Here is an 18,313-nt window from a genome sequence, read left to right as displayed (position 1 = left end):
GCAGGGGTCATTGCTGGGACTGCTTTTTACATTATATGTTAATGACTTAGATGATGAAATTGATGGCTTTGATGCAAAGTTTGCAGATATGAGGATAGGTGGAGGGGCAGATGTTTTGAGGAAGTAGAGGCTGTAGAAGGACTTGGATTAGGAGAATGGGAAAAGAAGTGGCAGGTGGAATACAGTGTCAAGAAGTGTATGGTCATACACCTTGATAGAAGAAATAAAAGGGTAGATTATTTTCTGAATGGGGGAAAAAATGAAAAATCTGATTCACAAAGAGACTTGGGAGTCCTTGTGCAGGATTCCCTGAAGGTTAATTTGCAGATTGAGTCGGTGGTGAGGAAGGCAAATGCAATGTTAGCAATCATTTCAAGAGGACTACAATATACCGTAAAAGCAAGGATGTATTGTTGAGGCTTTATAAAGCACTGGTGAGGCTCCACTTGGAGCAATGTGAGCAGTTTTGTGCCCCTTATCTTAAAAAGGAAGTGTTGAAACGGGAGTGGGTTCAAAGGAGGTTCACAAAAATAATTTCAGGGTTGAATGGCTTGTCATACGAAGAATGTTTGATGGCTCTGGACCTATATTCACTGGAATTCAGAAGAATGAGGGGTGATCTAATCTGCTTTAAATATACCCAGTGACTTGGCAATGAATTCCATAGATTCACTGCAAACTGATTTAAAAATATCCTCCTCATCTGTTGTAAAGGGATTTCCTTGTATTCTGAGTGTGAGCTCTCCAGTCCTAGATTATCCCAGTGGGAGAGTGGATCAGAGATGAGGAATAACAGAATAGTTATTCCATTCGTTGGATATACCATTTTACTTATACCTTATCATGGCTACTAACATATTTGTAAGCCTCCAGTTCTTCACTGTTCTATTTTATTTTGTTTAGAGATACAGTGTGGAATAGGCCCTTCCGACCCAGTGTGCTGCATCGCCCAGCAACCCACCGGTTTAACCCTAGCCTGATCACAGGACAATTTACAATAACCAATTAACCTACTAATCGGTACATCTTTGGACTGTGGGAGAAAACCAGAACACCCAGAGGAAATTCACGAATTTGCAGGGATATACAAACTACTTATAGAGGATGTTGGAATTGAAATCCATATTCTGACTGTAATAGCATTGTGCTAACTGCTACACTACCATGGCCAAATGTGTTAGGGGCACATCCTCTGAAGGGTCGTACTTAGTTGTTCAGTCACTTCTCACAGTGGATGTACAGTCGGCCCTCCTTATTCGCGGATTCTGCATGCACGAATTCAACCAACCGCGAATCGCAAAAACCCGGAAGTGCTCTTGTTCAAACATGTACAGACTTTTTTTTCTTGTCATTATTCCCTTATCAATGCAGTATAACAACCATTTCACAGCATTTACATTGTATTGGGTATTATAAGTAATTTAGAGATGATTTAAAGTATATGGGAGGATGTGCGTGGGTTATCTTGGATCGGGATTGAAAAAAATCGGAAGTTCTCTTAGTAAGTAAGTTGGAACAGGTATATCCAGTATTATTTAGCGTCAGTTAGTCAAACGTTTGTCTTAGTATATAGTATATATTTTACCTTTCTATGCATATAAAACACTTAAGAACGTACGTTTCAGTACCGGGCTCGGGAGCGGAAGTTCTCGGGATTCGGGACAGATCGCTCCTGAGTGCGCTGTCCACCGCGCCGGGTTGATGTGGAGGATCAAAAACCCAAAACCCCAACAATTAAACCACTGCATTACGCTATGTAGTAATAATTGTAGCTTTCATCGGGGCAGGGCTTTTCTCACTTTATCTTTTAAAATTGTTCCAATCGTTTACTGACGTAGCCTAACGCTTTTCCAATGACCGATGGCGTTTCACCTCTTTCCGATCACTTTATTATTCCCACTTTATTTTCAATCGCGATCGTGATTATTTTCGTGAACAGAAACACTGCGCATTCAGAGCTCTGGCGCCAGGTCTTAATGCTATTGCACTGAGAAAGGTTAAATAAGATCAGGGGTTCCACTGGGTCCTAAGATCCACTGTATTAAGACAGGTTGAATAAGGGACTTAAACATCCGCGAATTTTGGTATCTGTGAGGAGTCCCAGAACCAATCCCCCACGGATAAGGAGGGTTGACTGTATGTGCAGTAATATGAAATGTACAGAGGTTCTAGACTACGTTGTCTCTTTTGTGGCAGTTTTCAGTTGAAAGAATAGTTTGATTGCTAAAGTGCCTCTTGGGAAAAATAAGAAGTGGTTAACCTTGCTTGCCTTGTATCTGTGATTTGGAATTTGCAAAGTGTAAAAATTGTGACTGGAAGCTATGTTTCACAATTTCATGTGGAATAAATCTTAATTATTTCAGTAACAAAATCAAGGAAGTTGGTTAGGAGAAGGATTAAGAATCATTCTCTGTGGGAGTGGTTCCACAGTATAAATGAACAACCTATCTTGCATTACGAGATAGTTTTGAACTCCAAAATTCAAACTAGGTTTATTATCAAAGTACATAGATGTCATCAAATACAACCCTGAGATTTGTTTTCTTGTAAGCATGCACAGTAAATCCAAGAAACACAATAGAAGCAATGAAAGACCACGCCTTACGAGGGGGACAAACAACCAATGAGCAAAAGGCAATAAACTGTGCAAATACAAAAGAGAAAATAATAATAATAAAGAAGTAATAAATATCAAGAACACGAGATGAAGAGCTTTTGAAAATGAGTCCATAGTTTGAGGAACAGTTCACTTATGGGACGAGTGAAGTTACCTCCTCTGGTTCAAGAACCTGGTTGTAATGTATTATGTGAGTATTCGTAGGTCAGAGTGCGTATGACGCCAGAATGCGGGGGTTTTGTAAAATGGAAGTCTGGTGAATAAACGTGTGATTTTGTCTCAAACTGTGCGAGACTGTAGGTAGATCTAGTCTCTGTATCTGGCTGGAAGTTTGACTTGTCTCCCAGACCTTGTGCGATAGAACTGTGACTGTGCTTGTCCTTCAGAGTCAGTCTCTCGAGTAACCTCGGTGTCTGCATTTCCACCTCAGTCTGTCTGTGCCGAACTTTCACCGTCATTGCGTCATGTGGTTTCGTCACGCCCTTCACTCTTGGTGTCATGTGTTTCCATGTCTGTATCCGTGGAAATGTCCTGTGCATCTGTACGTGGAAACACCCTCTCACCTGTCTTCAGCAGATGCTTCCTGTTCCTCCTGTAGACTTTTCCATCCGGCGTGCGAACTATGAAGGATCTTGGTTGCTGATGTCTGTTCACAACCACAGCTGGCTGCCAAGTGTCTCCTCTCTGTATTCTGACATTTTCACCTATACGCAGATCTGGTAACTGTCTTGTATGTCTTTCATAGTAGCTCTTTTGCTTTATTTGCTTGTACTTTAGCTTGTCATGTACTTGAGCATTACTTTCAGGAGTCAGTAGAGTTGTGGATGTTGGCAGCTGCTCTTGCAGATTTTCAAAAGGATTCTCACCCTTAAGGAAGAGCTCAAATTTAGCCTTTACAGTTGGGTTGTTCAGCATGCTACTGGCTGTGAGGAGACTCTCCCTTCTAACTTGGTCATGATAATTCTTCTTGCTATTGATATGTTCATTAGACTTCAAATGCTGCTGTACAGAGTGAAAGAGAAAAGGAATATAGGTGTTGCAGACAGCACACTGAACAGTTTCAACCTTTTTCATTTGATCATCTGAAGAAACAGCCATCAAAACATCCTTGGAAAGCTTCTGTGCCGGCTCCTTTTGTTCCTGCTGTTGCAGTTGTTTACGAGCTGCATTTTTCTTATTCTTGTTCACCATAGATTCATGAAGAAAATCTGCAGCTCCTTTGTCAAACTGAATGTTCTTTACAATGAAATCCAGAGTTTCTTTATGGTATGGAGTTTCCAGGTGAGCCTCAATCTCTTGCTCCTCCGTAGTTCGAAACTTACAAAGCATGTAAATGCATTCCGGTAATCCTCTCCATACTTTTCAGTGTTCTTCTCACACCTGCGGCGTTGCTTCTCTCTTCTTGCCTCAAGTTTCTTTTTCTCCTCTTCATCTTCAGTATCAGGTTTCTTTTTACCCGCATTTTTGTGAAAGCATTCATATGCATCTGGTTCATATGCATCTTTAGTAAAATCTTCGTCCTTCAGTTCCTGATCTGTACCTGATGCAGGAGTCTTAGATTCTCCATTGTTAGCCTGGTTAGCTGCCTTGGCAGCCGCTTTGAGTATTTTTTCAGCAGCTGCCAGTTTCTGTTTCTTTATTGCAGCTTTGTTGATTTGTATCCCTTTCCTTTTCATGTCTCATGCAAAATTTGGCGCAAACCCACCTCTGTTGTATGACTGATTATGCCCAGATATTGAGTACATATCTACATCTGACAGCTCTCATTCCTATTAGAATAGGATTCCTGGTAAGACCTGGAGCTCCCATAAGAGCTTCGATCGTAGTCACCACTCATCATACCTGATTTCCAGTTATCCCGGCTGTTCCAATTGCTGCTGGTGCCACTGTTGAACCATTCCGATCCACCTCACAGCCTGTCCGAGTCGGTGGAGCTCCAGCCCCGGTTCGAGCCTCTGATGCCGTCGTTGCCGCTCATGCCCCAGTTGCGGTTGCTGCCTCTTAGGCCGTCCATGGCTGTCTGTAATATATTCACATACTCACATAATACATTACACTGGTGAGATAGTAACTGTTCCTGAACGTGGTGGAGTGTGTTCTGAGGCTCCTATATCTTCTTCCTGATGGCAGTATAGAAAAGAGAGCATGGCAGGGTGGTGGTGGGAGAGCGGGGGTGGCGTCCCTGATGATGGACATTGCTTTCCTGCAATAGCACTCCGTACAGATGTACTCAGTGGTGAGGAGGCCTTTACCTGTGATGGACTGAGCCGTTTCCATTACTTATTGCAGAGTTTTCCATTGAAGGGCACTGGTGTTTCTGTATCAGGCCATAATGCAACCACTCAATAAACTCTCCACCACACATTCGTAGAAGCTTGTCAAAGCTTTAGCTGTCATGCTGAATCTTTGCAAACTCCTAAGGAAGTAGAGATGCTGCTGTGCTTTCTTTGTAATGGCATATGCTTGGCCCAGGACTAATCCTCTGAAATGATAGTGCTGAGGAATTTAAAATTGATGACCCTTTCCACTTCTGATCCCCTGATGAGGACTGGCTCATGGACCAGCTGTAAATATCAAAACTGCTATATATGTTTATCCCTTTGTCAATATAAATGGATTAGAGAGATAACATAGTATCTGAATTGCCAGTCATTTTGATTGACTCTGGTTAGAATGTCTTTGTTGATAATATGCCCCCATAGGTGGAGGTGGTATTAGCAATCTTAACACATATGTATCTCCTTTAGCATGTCACGAAAGCATACTATAAGCATTATGAAGATTTCACACTTTCTACTTAGAAGAAAATTTTTTAAAAGGTTTATAACTAGGGAACTGGAGAAGCACCTGAGGGCAATCGGCTTGTCCAGAAGACCATAAATAAAGCGATTCAGTTCATTAAGTTTCTCCCTCATTCCAATATGGCTGATTTATCCACTCTATCTAGGCTTTTCAGTATTCAATAGGTTTCAATGAAATCCCTGATCATTCTTCTCAGCTGCAAGTACAGGCCAGAGCTATCAAATGTTCAACTGTGTCAGCTATGGAGAAATGAAAGAAAAATGAAGGGCCAAATTTTACCACTAGGAACTGGTATAGATTCATTAGGGTCTCTTATCATGTTGCAATTACATGGTCCTAGACTTTCTTCAGTAGTCATTTAATGTATGTCCATTCAACATTCTCCTGCTGTAGAGTATTCATGATTGTCTGCTTCATGAATAACAACAATAAAGAAAAATGTGGATTGATCTTTCAGATTCTTAAATTGTCAAAACTTTAGCAGACATTCAAAAAAATATGTGTTATTAGAAATTTTCTATGTTGCTATGATTACAGCAGTAAGAGTGGTTAAATTACATTGTTTGCCACTTTGATATTGCATATATTTAATTTGGCATTCAGTTAATGTGTAATGTATCTTCAAAGATTCACAAAACAAAAACAGATGTACTCCTCAGTCCAAAGCATCAGGTGGTGGAATTAACATCATCATTGCAATGTGAAGTTTGTAGTTCTGTTGGAGGGATGAATGCTCTAAAAACCACATTTCTCAAAATGTTTACACAATCGTTGCAGTGTTTTAATAGATTTGTTATTGTATATTCTTTTGTATGTAATAACAATGCTTCAGCTACTCCATTCTTGCATTGATCTGGTTCTGAGGTAAAGCCCCTCCTGATAACTTGACATTAAGGCCATTCTTCACATGTGAATCCAGTCAATAAGTGTCATGTATGGTGAATAACATTTTGTCTTCGTTGAACTCCTCAAACAGCTATTTTAATAGAATCACAAGATAGCAGTGAGAAGCCAGAAACTGATTTCTTTGCCTGCCCAGTTCATTCAAACAGTTCGACCATAAGCTGAAATTGTGGACCTTTATCTGGAGGCAGAACAAGTCTCCATGAATAGTATTGTAACGGGTGGATAGAGTGGCTCTATGTAATGTAATTTGGTTGATGCCTCAATTGAGCTTTCTGCAGTGAGGCTTTCCCATGCTGGACTTGAACTCTACTTCTAGATTGCTAGTCCAGGTAACAGTGACTAACCTGGAATTAGAGTTCAATTCTCGCTGTTGAAAGCTGTAAATTTGAAGTGAATAAATCACATGGGTGAGTGCCAGGAAAAAATGATCATGGATTCATTTGCACTGTTGAATTGCTTTTCTTCATGGTGAACATTTTGCCCTTTCTCTGGGCTACATGCGTATCTTGTCCACACCTGGTGTGGTTTTCTATCAATTTATTCAGGATCACTAGTCAGGGAAGATTATACCATCTGAATTTCATCTTTCTTCAGATGATGAAACCTTAACTAGATCTTATTTACCTGAAATTTTAATCTGGCTAAGTATTTACTTGACTGAGGCAGATTATATTTCCATTTGGTTACATTCTAACTTTGTTATCCATTAATAGCATGTAAACAAAATTAAATTTTTAAGTCACATCTCAGTAGTATTCCCTTCAAGAATTAGCAAAGCTGATCTTACTGGGCACAGCCTTTTTTTGGCTTATTGTAAACTCATTTTAATTTCAAAATGGACCAGGAATCTGTTGTCCTTTGTGTTTCTCTCTTTTACTTTATTGAGCATGTTTTCCAGCACCCTGTCACTTCATTGCCAGCTTTCTCTTTCACTATTGCTTCTGCCTGTGAGGAGGGTGCGAAGGGCCAGATCCCATTTGTTTCTGAAGTCTCCCTTGTTTATTGTTGGTGTCAGTTTAGACACAGAGATAGTGTGGGGCAATTGGAAATTTTTAGTAAATCAGGAGATTGAACTGTGGATTAATACCAACAACTGCAAGGGAAATGGATTATGTTTGTGAATTACCCTACCCATAGGCTCTGATCTTTTCTCAGCTAAGGCTTCTGCTCTTGGACCTGATGGGTTAACTATTAATGTGGCAGTTACAGTGATAGTCTTACATAAAGCTTTTCCACATTTTTATCATCTTCATGTACTCTTCTGTGATAATTCAAAAGTATGGAATGAAATAATCCTAGAGTATTTAAAGAATATTTAGCGTTGAAGCAACATTCTGTTTTGCTCTTTATTATGGGAGTTGTGTATTATAGCCTTGTGCACTCTGTAGTAGGTAAAATGGGGTATTGTAAAACTGTTTAAGTTACTGGACTAACATCCTGTGGGTCGTTGAGCTGAAGACATGAGTTTAAATTCTTTATGTGGCTGAGTAATTTAAATTTATGCAAATAAATAAAGCTGTGGAAGAAAAGCTAGCATCAATAGTGGTGACCACAAAACTACTGGATTGTTTTTACAAAAAAAAACCCTGTGCTTCTTTGATATTATTCTGGAAGAAGGATTGTCATCAGCCTGACCCTTCTATCAGTGATCCCCAACCACCGGTCTGTGGACCGGTACCGGGCCGCAAAGCGTGTGCTACCGGGCCGCGAGGAAACAATGTGATTCGGCAATATGAAACAATATGAGTCAGCTGCACCTTTCCTCATTCCCTGTCGCGCCCACTGTTGAACAAATGTGAAGTCATTACCCACACGAGGTCATCAGCCACCTAAACGCAGTGATACCCTCGCGCCAGGGAGGCCTCATGCGGCCGGCGAGAAGTGCCGATGATACTGGTCTGGAGTGCAGAGGGATGGGCGCCGCCTCTAAACCTGTTTAGCACACCGAATGTTCGTGGGGAACCCGGTGCTAAAATATTTGGACGACCTAATTTGGGCTCAGGGTTTCGTAAGTAGCAGAGCAGCTACCTTGCTGTGATCTACTGAAAGTCATCCCTCGAGCCGAACTTTTGTCAGCTGATAGATCCTACCTACGCGGGGGGGAGGGGGGCACACCCTGTCGCACGCCTCTCTTGGTCGGTGGCTCTCTCCGGACTGTGACTGCCGTGGCCCCAGCACGGGGACCTCCAGCCCTTAACTGTCCTCTCACTCCCACCCACGACCAGCTGCACCTGACCAAGGTGTCTGGTGGCAGGCGGGCGGGAGGCTGGCTAATGAGGCAATGAAGCCCTCAAAACTGCTTCGGTACCTTGAGTCCAAGCACCCTGCACTTAAAGACAAACCCGTTGTGTTTTTTGAGCAGAAAAAACGTGAGCAAGCGGGACAGAAGCAAGTGCTGGTAGCCATGTAAACTAAATTGCGGAATAGACTGGACATAAGGAACCTCCTTTGTGTATCGCTGTATTCTGGTCGTGTTTAACACCCCCACCCTCCCCCGTCGGCCATTCCGCAAGAATGTTGTCAATATTAAGCCTGTCCGTGGTGCAAATAAAGGATTGGTGACCCCTGCCTTATATAATGCCAGATCCACAACAACATGATTGAATTTTAACTGCCATCTAAATAAAGAGACATACAGCATGGGGGCAAATATAGTGTGCAGTAGAATTCCTATCCATTGAATAAGTTTTTTAAAAAAAGCTGTACCTAAGGAGATCAGTTTTGCCAAATCTTGTATATAACTGGGATGCTTTGACACACCTGGAAGATAAGGACACTTCTGTCAGAATGATGTTTCTGGGTTTAGTTTTGGCATTCAAGATTATTGTCCCACTGACATTGATGAACTGCTCCTCAGTCTAATCCAGCACTGTGCAACTGGGTGTTGGACTTATTAGACCTCAGATAATCAGGATGCACAGTCGCTCCTCCCTCCCCATCACCCTCAATCCAGGTGCCCTGCAGGGGCTGTGTGTTGAACCCACTGTTGTACACTCATGATGCACGGCCAAACAACCAGGTAATCACAGTGTCAAGTGTGCTGTTGACACAGCAGTAGTGGAGCTCATCACCAGCTGTGATGAGATGGCCTGCTGAGAGGAGTTGGAACATCTTGAGGCCTGGTGCCAGGCAAGTAACCTCTTTCTCAATGTCAGTATGACAAAGGAGATAGTCATTGGCTTCAGAACTTGCACCACAGCCATAAGACATAGGACTAGAATAAGACCACAGCCCATCAAGTCTTCTGTGTCATTCTGTAATGGCTGATATATTATTTTTCTCAGCCCCTTTTTCCTGCCTTCTTCCCGTAACCTTTGACACCCTGACTAATCAAGAACCTGACAACCTCTGCTTTAAATATACACAATAACTTAGTCTCCACAGACATCTGTGGCAATGAATTCCACAGATTCATCACATTCGGGCTAAGATCAACTCTCATCATCTCTGTTCTGACATGATGTTCTTGTGTTCTGTGTTGTGCCCTCTGGTCCTAGACTTGCCCAGTCTCCTAAACACCAGTAAGTACACAACCAAAGCCATCAAATACTCATCATACATTAACCCTTTCATTCCTGGAATCATTCTTGTGAACCTCCTCTGGACCCTCTCCAATGCAAAGATTAAAAAAAATAACCATGAGAGTTTTCTTTACACTCGTTTAATACTCACCTGTTCAACCTGCAAATTGCCTTTTTGGTCCCAATGGGCCCTTTTTCCCTGGTTACCCTCTTTCCCTTAACATGCTTTTATAGTGCTTTATGATTTAATGTCTTTCAGTGATGTATCCTCTTTCCCCTCCTAAATTTTAAGTTACTTGTTATTCACAAACTAAGTACTCCTTATGGGCACCTAGTTTTCAGTTCTCTATGCAAGCCATATGTTTCCCTTTATATCCAACCCTTGACACATGATTTCTTGGGCTTATTGTGCTTACTTTTTGTCCTAATTTGAACTCTTTTGTCTTTAAATCATTATTTCACTGCTGCCATGTTAAAAGGTGTTATATGAAAGGAAGTTATTTTTGCTGTCTACCTTGTGCTGTTAGCATGAGGTAATAGAAGGGAGGGAAAAGATTAATCAGCCAAAGCTCCCATTCTGAATCCACAACATTCTCTCTGTCTCCTCCTCCTATTGGGCAGAAAACACATAAGCCTGAAAGTACATACCACCAGCTTTACCCTGCTGTTATAATAGTACTGGATGACCCCTTAGTGTGATGAAATGGACCCTTGATTTCATAACCTAGTATGTGATGGTCTTGCATGTTATTGTCTCCCTGCACTGCCTGATCTTGTGTATTTGGTAATAAACAAGTTATTTGACTATGGGGGTAATCATTCAAACTCTGTGTCCATACGGATGAGTCAGAATGGGAGCTCTGCTGATTAATCTTTCACTTCATACTATTAAAGGAGAGATTCAGTAATAACAATGTTCTTCTATATAGCTCCTTTTATCAGGGCAAAATGTCTGAAGACTCTTCACAGGGTTGTAATCAAGAATAACACTGGGCTAATGAAAGAGAAATTTAGAGAGATATTCAAAATCTTGGTAAAAGAGGGAAAAGGTGTAGAATGATAGAGCAGATTCAGGAAATCTGGAACAACATTTGAACGTGCCCTTTAAAGGAGAGTGGGATGACAAGGGAAGTAAAATACAAAAGTTAGCACTTGGGTACCAGCTGAAGCAGCTTCTAGGGGTGGGAATACAAAAAATATGGAGGAGTGTATTGCTATAAAAGTGCTGTAGTACTTGCTGGAGGAAGTAGGATAGCAAGTAGCAAGGCCAGTAGGTGGCGAAAATTAAGCACTTGGGTTGTGGGGAGAAGAATTATAGTCAAGCTTACTGATCATTAAGACAGTGGGAAAGGGGTAGTGAGTGAATTGGAGTGGTTGGTGTTTATTGGTTTATGTTAGGGCAGCAGTGTGTGGAATGAGCTGAAATTTGTGGAAGTTGAGAGGGTATCCAGAAGATCACAGAAATTGCGAGATTGAGATAGCAAAATCATGAGGGACAGTTTTGTCAGCATTTGATGAGGCAAGGTCGTGATGTGTTGTACAGGTGCAAAGGTGCAGATATGGGATTGGGTCGAATTTAATTTAAAGCTGAGAACAGTCTGCTCCAGACCATGATAGTGGCTAGGAAAGAGAAGGTTAATGGTGATCAGGGAACATTGTTCTTGCTTTGACTTTACTGGTTTGCATGGCTCAGTTCCACTAAGTACTGCATTTGTCAGAAGCAATACGATAGTGATGTAATATTTTTGTGTAAATCTGAAGCCAAGAACAGATGTTACACATTTATTTCTTTTGTTTATTGCTTTAATAAATGTGAACTAAATGACATTGTTTCATAGAAACATAGAAAACCTACAGCACAATACAGGCCTTTCGGGTCACAAAGTTGTGCCGAACATGTCCCTACCTTAGAAATTACTAAGCTTACCTATAGCTCTCTATTTTTCTAAGCTCCATGTACCTATCTAAAAGCTTCTTAAAAGACCCTATCTTATCCACCTCCACTGTCGTTGCTGGCAGCCCATTCCACGCACTCACCACCGTGGGTAAAAAAATTTACCCCTAACATCTCTGTATCTACTCCCCAACACCTTAAACCTGCATCCTCTTGTGGCAACCATTTCAGCCCTGGGAAAAAGCCTCTGACTATCATCTGAATTTTGCTGTTATTTTTTATTCAGAAATGATTATAATCTGTTCAGAGTTTGTCTGACCACCGTTATTCTCCAGCCACTGGCAATTCAAATGATACTACTAAAAGAAGATTCAGTGTGAATGATGTATGGAAATAGAATCAGAAGTATTATTTGCAATGTCTGTAGTTTGAGTATTTGTAATTTGATGCAATTGTAGAATTACAACTCTTGCTTGCCAATAGAAATCTGCCAACTGAAAGAAGACTGTAACTGAATATTGAATTTTATTTCTTCCACTCTGTTTCTGAATTACATTAACTGGGGTTACTGAGCACATATTACGTCTGGCAATATAGAAATAGCCATTTAACAACATTCAAAATGACCTCTGTTTTTTACCTCTATGATTATATGGATTTTTCTAACCATATTCTTCAGGTGGCATCCTGTTGCACTCACCTCAGTAATAGGCAAATGCTTTGAGCGGCTGGCTAGGACTACATATGCTGCTTGCTACCACCCACACTAGACCCCTACAGTTCACCAACCAACACAACTGATTGACAGATGACTCAATAGCCACAGCTCCACACACTGTCCTTACACACCAGGAGAAGAGGGATGTTTTTGTGAGAATGCTGTTCTTGGACTACAGTTCAGCATTCAATGCCATAATTTCCTCCAAGCTTTACAAGAAGCTCAGAGATCTCGGCCTTCACCGTACCTCGTACAGCTAGATCCTGGACCCTGTCAGATCACCGGCAGGTAGTAAGAGTGGGTTCCCTCACCTCTGGCCCTCAACACAGGAGCCCTCCAGGGCTGTGTCCTAAAACCCCTCCTTTACTCACTGTACACCCATGACTGTGTTGCCACCCACAGCTCCCAACCACTTATTAAATTTGCAGATGATATTACATTGACTGGCTTTATCTCAAATAACAATGAGGCAGCCTACAGGCAAGAAGTCATCACCCTGACACAGTGCTGTCAAGAAAATAACTTCTCTCTCAATGTCACAGAAACAATGGAGCTGGTTGTGGACTACAGGAGGGTTGGAGATGGGCTCATCACTATTGACATCAATGAATCTGGGGTTGAGATGGTGAACAGCTTTAAGTTCCTCGGTATACACATTACCGAGGACTCACTTGGTCTGTACATACCGGCTGTGTGGTGGAAAATGCACAACAGCACCTCTTTTACCTCAGACGGTTGAAATTTGGCACGAGTCCCCAAATCCTAAGGACTTTCTACAGGGGCACAGTTGAGAGCATCCTGACTGGCTGTATCTTTGCCTGGTATGGGAAGTGTACCTCCCTCAATCACAGGTCTCTGCAGAGAGTGGTGCAGACAGCCCAGCACATCTGGTGTGTAAAAGGGCAAGAAGGATCACTGGGGACCTGAGTCACCCAAACCACAAACTGTTCCAGCTGTTGCCATCCGGGAAACGGTACCGCAGCTTTAAAGCCAGGACAAGCAAGCTCCGGGACAGCTTCTTCCACCAGGCTATCAGACTGATTAATTCACACTGATGCAGTTGTATTTCTAAGCTCTATTGACTGTTCTCTGGTATATCTTACTACGTACTATTTATTAAAAATTACTATAATTTGCACATTCAGATGGAAATGTAATGTAATTACGTAATTTTACTCATTTTAAACGTAATTTTTACTCATGTATGTGAAGGATTTAAGAAATAAAGTTAATTCAATGCAACCATAATATTTTGTCCTTCATTCCTTTTAGAAATTTGTTGTTTAATTTGTATTGTCTTCCCCTGTTTTTCTATAAAAGCACATTGTTCCTCTATTAAATAACAACTGCCTGCCCATTCTGTTAACTTTTAATGGGATTCGCTTTGCTAACCATCTTGGATTGAGTTTGTCAGTGTCTTAAAAAACTTGCATTCCCTTTATCAAACTTCTCTGTTACCTTATTTAGTCTGATTATTCAAGCAAAATTTGTCATTAATAAATTGATCCTGTGTTCACCTATTAACTCAGACTTTTCCTTTGATGTTTTCCTTGATTAGTGCTTCCAAAAGATTCCTCGCAAGGTTCAACTGGCTCACAGTTGCCTGGCATCCTCTTGCAATCTTTTTGTAGAAATGTATTATATCTGCTACTTTCCCATGTTAAGCCACATCTTCAGTATCAAAGGAAAATTGAAATATATGGCAAGACTGCATCCTCACTTTCTTCAGCATCCAGGAGGCATTAAATCTGGATCAAGTGACTGTTACAGTAAACAGTCGCTCCTGTTTAGTTTTCAGCCCAGCTCCCTGCATTTCTACTGAAGTTTTGGCAGCATCCTCTTCATACTCATTTAGTATTCTAGAATATTCACCATTTCTATGCAGAGATAATTTTAATAAACATTTAAAAAAGTAAAGTTTATCGCAGTAAAATCAACTGACTGAAATATTTAAGAACATTTCACAGAACTCTATAATCAGATGAAATCTTAATTTGCTTTTTCTTCCCCTGATTTTTCCCATCAACTCTGCAGTCCTCATTCTGTTTGATGGTTTATGGATCTGATAAAGATTTGGAGAGGAATTTTTGTTATAGCTGTAGGAAAATTAGCAAAATCTGTTATTAAGGTGGTGGCAACAATGGGATATTTTACAAATAATCAGAATGGACACTGCCGATTGTGAAAGGAATATTTTATTTTGACAAATCTGTTGGAATCTTTTGAGTTGTAACTACCGGGGTAGCTTAATAATAAGATTTTGTTGAGCTGATGTTCCAAATATCTTTGGTAAGATGGCAGATAAGAGATTATTAAACACTGTAAGATTCCATGAGTACTAGAGGTAATAGCTTGAACTGAGTACAGTTACCTGGGCCATTAGCTAATCAGAGCAGCCGTTTATTTGGAACAACTTTTAAAGAACAGAAGCTGATTGAGAAAGTAGCCAGGATTCGCTTCGTTTATTTGGGATACTATGCCACTTAATTGGAACAGGAGATTGTTGGCAAACCGTTTCTACGGTTTCACTACTTTTTTACTATTTACTACTTTACTACTCTTTAGTACTCTTTACTATTTACTACATTTTACTATTTCACTACTTCAACAAGTTAGGAACTATGAAGATTTTGAAGGTAACAACAATAATCTTGAATTCTATAATGAAAATGAAGATTTGGAGGATGCGATTATCGAAAGCAGTGTTTGAAGGCAGTTCATTATCTGCACTAGGTGTCTGCGCTAATTTTGTTCATTTACTGTCAATAAAAAGAACAGAACAGTGTACACTGGATGAATTCCAATAACTATTAGGAACTAATATACTGTAGTCGTAGTATTAGTGTTCTAATTTGTTCTGTATTCTATTTAAATGCATAATTTGATACTCAGTTAAACAACAGTTTGGCTTTTTATTTCTCTTTCTAACTATTTCAATGAAACCTTGGCTAATAGGGACAGCCTCTTACTTGGACCAAAATGTACTGGTTCCAATGTGTCCCAATTAACCCCTTTACATTAGTCAATGGCTGAAAAAGCACTAGGGATAAATGGATCATCTTCTATTTGGAAGGCTGTAACCAGAATAAGCTTGTTGTCCAATATTGAGCCACGTATCTTTCCGGCAGGCATTGCTAGTTAGCTATTGCCAATTTTCTTAATGTGACTTGAGGTGAACCAACTCTACAGAGAGGGGAGAATTTGAGGTTGGAATTTTTCTGGTTTGTATAACTTGGTTACTCAGCATTTTAACCAACTGCCCTGCTATCATGCTAAAAATAGTACACTTGGATTATGTGATCAAATTTATGTGCTCTGTCACGTGAAGCAAAGTTTTATTAATAAAATTAAATTATATACTTTATGATTTGCTTTAGCAATAGTTGATGCATGTACTTTGCATGAAGAATAAGGGTGAGGTTTTCATTGTTATTCTGGGGTAAATAGGAAAACAACCTCTGGTGTTTGATTTATGCAGTTAAATGTGGAAAGATGCCCTCAAATTTACATCAAAAACTGGTTCAGTGATATTTAGCTGAGAAACCTGTCCTTGAAATTCACATAAAACCCTAAAATTTCTGTACAAGTCCATTCCTAACAATGTGATATGTCTTGATTATTGCTAAGCATCTTCTTCAGAGCTGTACAACATCATATCACCAACAGACATAGGGGCAGAATTAGGCCATTCAGCCCACCGAGTCTATGATCCACCATTTCATCATGGCTGATTTATTTTCCCTCTCAACCCAGTTCTCCCTTGTAACCTTTGATGCCCTTATTAATCATAAACCTATCAACTTTCACTTTAAATATACCCAATTCTTTGGACTCCACAGCCAACTGTGACAATGAATTCCATAGGTTCATCACCCTCTGGTTAAAGAAATTCCTCCTTTGTGCTAAAGGGGCATCCTTCAGTTCAGTCTTTTCTATTCTAAACTTTAGATGCCAGTTTTCAGCTTCCACCAAATGACAGAAATTTTGCTGCTAAAAGGCTCATAAGATTTCCATGGGCAGCTGCTATTTAACTGCTTCCAACCATGTAATATAAACTATAAATATTTTGCTTGGTTATCAGGGAAAATGACACACTAAACTACCTAGGGATGGTCCCTATTATTTAATGAACTTGGTCAGCTATTGGTTCGGTATTTATGTTTAATCAGAAAATATTCAGGCTAATTCTTTAACTTGTATGAAACACAGATGAACAGTACCTAAGTGTATTAGCTAGAAAGAATAGTTGCCATTATGAGTGTGTGTTAGGTTAAGAATGATTCAATTGATAGCAAAGGGACTGCTGTTGCACCTTGAGTGGTAATGATTAATAGTCTCTGCCTTATTTTAAAGAACTAGTTTGCTCTGGGGTATTGAACCAAGTTGCAGATGTTGTATAAAAGCTCAACATTCCTCGTAGGAATTTAGTTTCTATTATAGAGTGGAGGAAATAAAAGAAGCTTCTTTGAGATTCATCACACAACAGATCATCATTGAGAGAATGCAGAAAAATTTGGAAAGTATTCTTAGTAGCTGGATGTTTCAGTTATGAAATGATTTAATAACTGAATGGGGATATTAATAATTTCTTGTTTGCATCCTTGAAGAAAATGCAAGTTTATTTAAGGGACATTTATACAAGTGTATTAACAATCTTCCTCACAATGAACAAAAAGATGTGGTTGGTTGGTTGGCCTATGCAAGTGTCTGTTGTCTTGTACATAGGGTCAAATGCCGATTGCAAATTTTAATTCAGAGATGGTCTGAGTTATAACTACTTTTATGAACAGTTTCTCAGCAGCTGTGCAAGCATTATCCATTGCATGAAGCATTTTTTTAGGAAGTAACTCTTCCTTCTGTTTGGTGATAACAGTGCAGCTGTATGATTCATGTGTAATGTTTGAGTTCGCGCTAAGTTGCAAATTGTGGATTGGCCTCCAAATGATTTTAATTGACATTAGTTGGACAACGTTAAAGATGGTTCTGCTTCTTGCTAGGGAAAATAATTGAATTGATTGGCAAGCTGCTATGTGTTCTTTTACAAAATGTGAATTTATCCCAATGATATTGTTGTTGAATTTGTATCAAGGACTGAATATGATGGGAGGATCCTACGTTTGTGCTCAGTTTCCACAGTCAGTGACTGATGAACTTGCTGTATTTTCTGCAGGTCGTTGCTATTTACTGCATTGTTTTGTATCTTGGCCAGATGCTGTTCAGCATTCCACCACCCCTCCCCCTCCCAATCCAATGTTCTTTGAGGCTGCTAGGATCCCAGGAGCCTTTCTGTTGCATCTTTAATGGGTTTCTTGTTTCACACAATATTTTTAGTAGGTTTATTCATCATCTCTTGTGAATTAAAACCTACAATCTAAAATTTGTCCTAACTTCTTGTGGGGTGCTTACTGTTAATATAGATGATGGAAAAGAGTGAGGGATGGACCATCGCTCATTCCTGTGGCTTACTGATGATATCCGCCACCCCCCCACCCCCCAACCACCCCAGTGAATCCACGTTTCCTGTTGCTTAAAAGTAACTGTGAGGCAACTGGGCACAAACCAGTAGATGGAGAGGTTGAGCATTGGCCCAATGCTTCCACACCATTCCACAGATAACACAACTACGAATTGGCTTGAGTCTTGAGAATGCAGTGGAATATAGTCTTGGTGTTCATTGTAAATGTACAGAAAGAACTTGGGCAACGTGAATTTATTAGCGCCTGCTTGTTTGGCTGAGCAAGAGAGAGGAGTGTGGTGATGGGACCAATTCTTTGCCGAGCAAGCCATTCCACAAAATCCTAGGTTGTGCAGATTAATAAGATTGTGTTATAGTTCTTCAGGTTATAATTTTATTA

The 18,313-nt window shown here is 40.2% G+C and overlaps 1 protein-coding gene and 1 pseudogene across 8 annotated transcripts in view; one reads left to right on the top strand and one right to left on the bottom strand.

Moving 5' to 3' along the window:
* The window catches only part of LOC132379342 (metal transporter CNNM4-like), a 115,912-nt gene that overhangs the window by 15,121 nt on the left and 82,478 nt on the right, over positions 1 to 18,313 (top strand). The gene's annotated exons all lie outside the window — the stretch shown is intronic.
* Positions 1,006 to 5,841, bottom strand: LOC132379343 (DBIRD complex subunit ZNF326-like; annotated as a pseudogene).

The sequence above is a fragment of the Hypanus sabinus genome, chromosome 22 (genome assembly GCF_030144855.1).
Source record: "Hypanus sabinus isolate sHypSab1 chromosome 22, sHypSab1.hap1, whole genome shotgun sequence".
Lineage (NCBI taxonomy): Eukaryota > Metazoa > Chordata > Chondrichthyes > Myliobatiformes > Dasyatidae > Hypanus > Hypanus sabinus.
The sequence above is the reverse complement of the archived record's forward strand: the minus strand, read 5'-3'. Positions and strand labels throughout refer to the sequence as shown.